This window comes from Trichomycterus rosablanca, chromosome 5 (assembly GCF_030014385.1).
Source record: "Trichomycterus rosablanca isolate fTriRos1 chromosome 5, fTriRos1.hap1, whole genome shotgun sequence".
NCBI classification, from domain to species: Eukaryota; Metazoa; Chordata; class Actinopteri; order Siluriformes; family Trichomycteridae; genus Trichomycterus; species Trichomycterus rosablanca.
The window spans coordinates 35,729,971-35,736,211 of NC_085992.1; positions in this window are offsets into that span (position 1 = coordinate 35,729,971).

Consider the following 6,241-nt stretch of genomic DNA (forward strand, 5'->3'; position numbering starts at 1 on the left):
TGTCATTTTGCACAATGTGAATGGCAGGAAAAAAACAAATGACTGGTGTCTAACACTACAAAATTAATTATCTTTTAACATATATGTGTATACAGTATATATTTGTTTCTTTCTTTCTTTCTTTCTTTCTTTCTTTCTTTCTAATGATAGACAAGACTTTGAGAGATGCACTTTAGCAATAATGAATATTTTATTAGGAGACGGGGATCACCACATCTGAACTATGTCATGCCCTTGTGATTGTTGAGTTTGAGTCACCCAGTATTCCTGCGGTTGAGCTTTTTTACTGCACTGGTCCATTTATTGCCGACAGCTATTTACAGAAGACATCATAGCAGGTAATACAGGACAATATGTATCTAATATTAACTTTTACTTTTCATTTTCACTTAATTTGTAAGCTATAAACAGCACTATCCACCACAGCCACGTAGCATTTTGAGAACCTTTGGACAGGCTTGGTATGCTGAGATATGTAACCTGTGTGAGTTGCTGTCATAAAATTTTTCTGTCTGTTACTTTAATCATTTTACACCACCGTCAGCAGCTGTAAGTTTTTTTATTTATTTAATTGCTCAGTTAAATAAAATATTAAATAATTATCATCATTAGTTTAGTGTTTCTTCATGTATTCAGCTACTAAAAAGTTTTCATCAATTTTTGTCACAATTTTCCCCCCAATTTTCTCCCCTAATCTAGTCGTATCCAATTACTCTGATTGCGTAACGCTTCACCTCTACCGATACAACCCGCCACTGCTGACTGAGGAGCTTCGCAACTGACGCGTGTGTGCAGTACCGACTGCACCTTTTCACCTGCACGAGGCGAGTTCATATGCCGACCAGCCTTGTGCACGCAGAGCCACACCCTGATCAGCATTATTCCCCATCAATCAGCCAGCAGAGGTCATAATTGCACCAGTTATGAGGAACACTGGTCCGGCTTGTCCCACCCTGTGAACAACAGCCAATCGTTGTTCATGTAGTCGCCCCCAGCCGGAAGGCAGAGCTGAGAAATTATTGTCACTTTTAAATGTTTCTGATCTTCCAGCTAAATTTAATATGAGATGACGACAACACACGAAAGCACAAAATATTGCTTTTAAATGCCCATTCCATTTAGTATAGATTTATTCAAAATCTAAATCACTCATGTGTAATCACTCACTAAACCTAATAGCTGGTTCTTCCACCTATTTTTTTTATTTACATTTTTAGCAGACATTTTTATGCAAAGTGACAGTATACAGTCTAAGCAATTAAGGGGTAAGGGCCTTGCTCAAGGTAGTGCTAGGTTGTCCAACACCCAACAGTAGTAACCTAGCAGTGGTGGGGCTTGAACCACTAACCTTTCGATGACTAGTCCTGTACCTTAATTTCTAGGCCACAATTTCTGTGCAATAATTTTGGCCCACTCCTCCTAACAGTATTGTTTTAACTCTGCTACATTGGAGGGTTTTTGAGCAGAAACTGCCAAAGGTCTTGGCTCAGTGGGGTTCAAGTCAGGATTTTGACTCCAAAACCAAAAAGTATTAATGCACTGGTCCATGCACTGGTCCATTTATTGCCGACAGCTATTTACAGAAGACGTCAAAGCAGGTAATACACGACATTATGTAACTAATATTAACTTTTACTTTCATTTTCACTTTATTTGTAAGCTATAAACAGCGCACTACACCACAGCCACGTAGCATTTTGGAAACCTTTGGACAGGCTTTGTAATTATTATTAGATGACGACAACACAAGTAAGCACAAAATAAAGCTTTTAAATGACCATTCCATTAAGTATAGATTTATTCAAAACCTAAATCACTCATGTGCAATCGCCCGTTAAACCTAATAACTTGCAGTACTGTAACAGTATATTGTCTAAGCAATTGAGGGTTAGGTTGCTCAACACCCAACAGTAGCAACCTAGCAGTGGTAGGGATTGAACCAGTGACCTTTCAATTACTAGTCCTGTACCTTAACCTCTAGGCTACAACCTCTGTGCAATACTTTTGGCCCACTTCTCCTAACAGTATTGTTTTAACTCTGCTACATTGGAGGGTTTTTGAGCAGGAACTGCTGAAGGTCTTGGCACAGTATCTCCGTGGGATTCAAGTCAGGATTTTGACTCCAAAACCTTAACTTACTTTTTTCTGAGTCATTCAGAGGTGGAATTGCTTGTGTTTCGAATCATTGCCCTGCTTGATAACCCAACTCTGCTTGAGCTTTAGGTCAAGAACTGACAGGCAGACATTCTTCTTCAGGATTTTCTAATATAGAGCCATATACGTAGTCATGCAGGTCCATGCAGCTATTCATTTATTTATTTTTACCCAACACTGAGTCTGAAATCACCCTGAGATAAATATTTTAACAGTGGCCACAACCACTATGTTTTAAAAAACAAACATTTTAGAAGTCGAGTGTCTTCATTTATTGATTTTCTTACTTTCATTCAGGAACCATAAAGTATCTGTTTGTCTACCTATCAGCTATTCCCTTTACTCACAACAATTTTAAAAGCCAAGGTTGAGTAAATTATCTTTTACTTTCTTATCCTAGCATGCACCCTGTATATATGACAGATACTAAAGTCTGCCCAAAAGCAGTATGTAGTATGTGGTTTTTCAACAACATGGACATTTCCTAGATGCCAAATAACAAAATCAGATAATGTACTATTGTGGCCTAGTTTTTCAGTACACAGAGTATTCATTTTTACCATGATCTGGGTCTGGCTGACACCACTAGGAAACCAGGTGTGAATTGGATTTTATTTATTTACTCGCTCCTCTACACCAACCTTATTAAAGAAGGTCTTTTTGGACTTTATTTTGTGTACAGGAGAAGCCTTTGTGGGACAGGAAAGGTGCTTTGTTTGTACTTTGTTTTAGATCTTATTTTATTTATTTATTTATTTTATTGCCTACAGAAAAGCATCATACCCTGAGAAATTCCTTGCCTTTTGTCACATTATACCATTCAAATAAAAAATGGTGCCGCAGCGGTAAAATACGCTAGCACACCAGAGCTGGGATTTTGAATACCTCGTATTGAATCTTAGCACTGCCATCCGGCTGGGCTGGATGCCTACATGAACAACCATTGACTGTTGTTCACATGGTTGGTAACCCGGACCAGGGTCCCTCATAACTGGTGCAATTACGACCTCTGCTGGCTAATTAATGGTGCCTATGCAGAGTTGGGGAATAATGCCGATCAGGGTGTCGCCAAGACTGGTCGGCATATGAACTCGCCTCGTGCAGGTGAAAAGAGGCCGTCGGTACTGCGCACGTGTTGGAGGGGGTGTGTGTCAGTTGCAAAGCTCCTCAGTCAGAAGTGGATGGTTGTATTGGTAGAGGTGAAGTGTAACGCAAACAGGGTAATTGGATATGACTAGATTAGGGGAGAAAATTGGGGGAAAATTCGGAGAAAAAGAGGAAAAATAAAATAAAAAAGTGTAAATACAATTTATCACCCTCATCATGAAAGTAAACGAATGAAGTTACAAATCTGATAAATTATTATAATTAGTAAAATACCTGGGTTGGGTATGCCTTAGTAACCAGCCTTTTAGAGCTTCTCTTCAGCAACAACTGTTGATCAGGATTTAGGGGAAATTGATGCTGCCAAGTACATCTATATTCCGGAGGAAAACATGTTGCACTGTGCTAGACAGATGAAGGTGGGTAGGAGGTTCACCTCCCAGCATGAGAATGACCCTAAACACACCAGCAGAAAAGCAAGGCTGTGGCTTATGGATAGGAAGGTAAATGTCATTCAGTGGCCAGTGCAGAGTTCTGACCTAAATCCGATCTGTGAGTGGACTTGAAAAGAGTGGTGCATTGGCAGTCAACATGACATTTTACTGAACTTAAATAATTCTGCAAGGAAGAATTCTGGTCAGGACAAATACAGTACACTGATGACTGGAATCAAAGCAAAAGGTGACTCTACAAAGTAATACATCAGGGGACTAATCACTTTCTCATTGATTTTGAAATCGATTTCCTTTTTCCTAATTACATGAATGTTGTAAGCTGAAATGTGTCAATATGTTTGTTTATTAGAATTTTAATGTCATGTTTTACACTTTGGTTACATCCATAACAGGAACGGTAATTATTCATTACACAAGATTCATCAGTTCACACAAGGTTGTATCAAACAGTATCTCCAATTTACCTCACCTGCATGTCTTTGGACTGTGGGAGGAAACAGGAGCACCCAGAGAACATGCAAACTCCACACAGAAAGGACCCAGACCGCCCCACCTGGGTATCGAGCCAGAACCTTCTTGCTGTAAAGCGACAGTGCTACCCACCCTTTATTTCACACTGTGAGACTATAGGAACTGTTCATGTACAAATTACTGCTGTGGAGTGCTTACGTTACCTAAATAATTCAAAAATGTTATAAAGAAGTAAAGAACACATGGCTAACACACAGCCAATAACAGGATTCTTGTTACAGCAAAGACACAAGAAACTATGAGCTTGTTTTTTTCTCTCTCCCTCTCATCATAAAAATACAGACCAAAATACAAAACCTTGCTTGGTGGGGGGAAGGAAAACTGACGTTTTGAAATATTTCTTTTGCTCTCTCTAACAGATGTTATGCAGTGTGATTCACTGCGTTCTGGTCCAGGCTGCAGTAATATTTAAAGGTGGTAGACAGAGGCTTTAGTGAGATCTTGCAGTGCATAATTGGGTTTATTTTATGCAGAAACATTGCTGTATGAAATACGTTAAACCATAATCATTTACTAACACTAATAAGATATGAAACTCAAAGAAAGAAGTTCAGTTGTTCACTTTTTACCAGGACTCTTGTGCAACTTCTGAATCCTCAGTTACTGTTTTTTTTACATCAGATCTTTCTATATTTAAATTATAGTTTTGTCTCCATTGCTTATTTATAAGATAAGATAAGATTCCTTTATTATTCCACACTGCAAATGCCAGTTCATACCTAGTAAATACAGTATGTCTACAGAATCAATAGAACAAGAATAGCATGTTAATCCTTAAATGTGCAAACACTAATCATTCTGTGATCTCTGGCTGTGTTTACCATGTGAATCAAATTTCATCCATTTGCCATTCATGAACTACCAGTTTCCGACAAATGTTGTTTAATAATGAACCAACTCCTATGTCTTTCAAACCTCAGTGATATAACAAGCTTAATTGCATGACACACAATGCACTGAAGAGATTTTCTTTAGTAAAAATTTCTAATTATTTGAAGTGTTAGCTTGAAAGCTATTTTTTTTTTCCATTTATTATTTTCATTTACTAGAAGCTAATGTTTGCCTTTGTACATGCATGGGAGTCAGCCATGCTAGTGTTTGTACGCAGTAAATATGGTGGTGGTTTTAAAGGTTCCTAGGGAAATAACTTCATCTTTACTGGAAAAAGGATAGCAAACAAGCCAGCCCAGCCCTGTATTTTTTTCATTTGTGTTTGTAAGCATATGATAAAATTATATTGATCACATAGTGTCAACTAATATTTCACTGTAGTTTCTAAATTGTTCCTTTGAAAAATATAAACAACAGCAAAAAAGGTGTTACAATTGTTGAAGATGGGGTGAAACTATTCAGACCATTAGATCAGTGGTTCTCAACCAGGGGCTGAGGCCACCTATGGGACCATAGTGAGCCTAGAGGGGGCCCCTGTTGCATTTAATTAAAGGCAAAATAAGAGTAAAATAGAGTAATTACACATGATGGGACGGGAAACTAAATAGGCTTTTGTCATATGTGAGATTTCTTGTGATGTCATATTGCTCTATTTTAAGCTACCTATAGCTTACTCTGGGTCTTTGAGAACTGACACATTTAATTTGTCCATCACAAAAGTGCAACGGTCTAAGGATGGCGACTACGAAAATTCAGATTCAGTTGTGGATGCAGATCCCACTGAAGTAGGCCAAGGTGAGGCAACTCGCACCATCAGTTCACTAGAAGTAAACCTACTACATCGACCAAAATCAGAAAGTACCAAGATCATGGTTTATACCTTCATCATGGATCCACTACAGTTTCCATAAGCAAGAACACAATACCTTTTGTTATCCTTGCTGAAATCGTAAGAATAATATCATAACCCGAGTCAAGGGGGCCCCAGAATTTTTTTTAACACAGGTAGGGTCTAAGAAAAAAGGTTGAATTAGATGATCTGGTCGTCCACCGAGATGGTGGCACAGTAGCATGCAATGTTCAACAGTTTGGTGTGAATTGTTGTT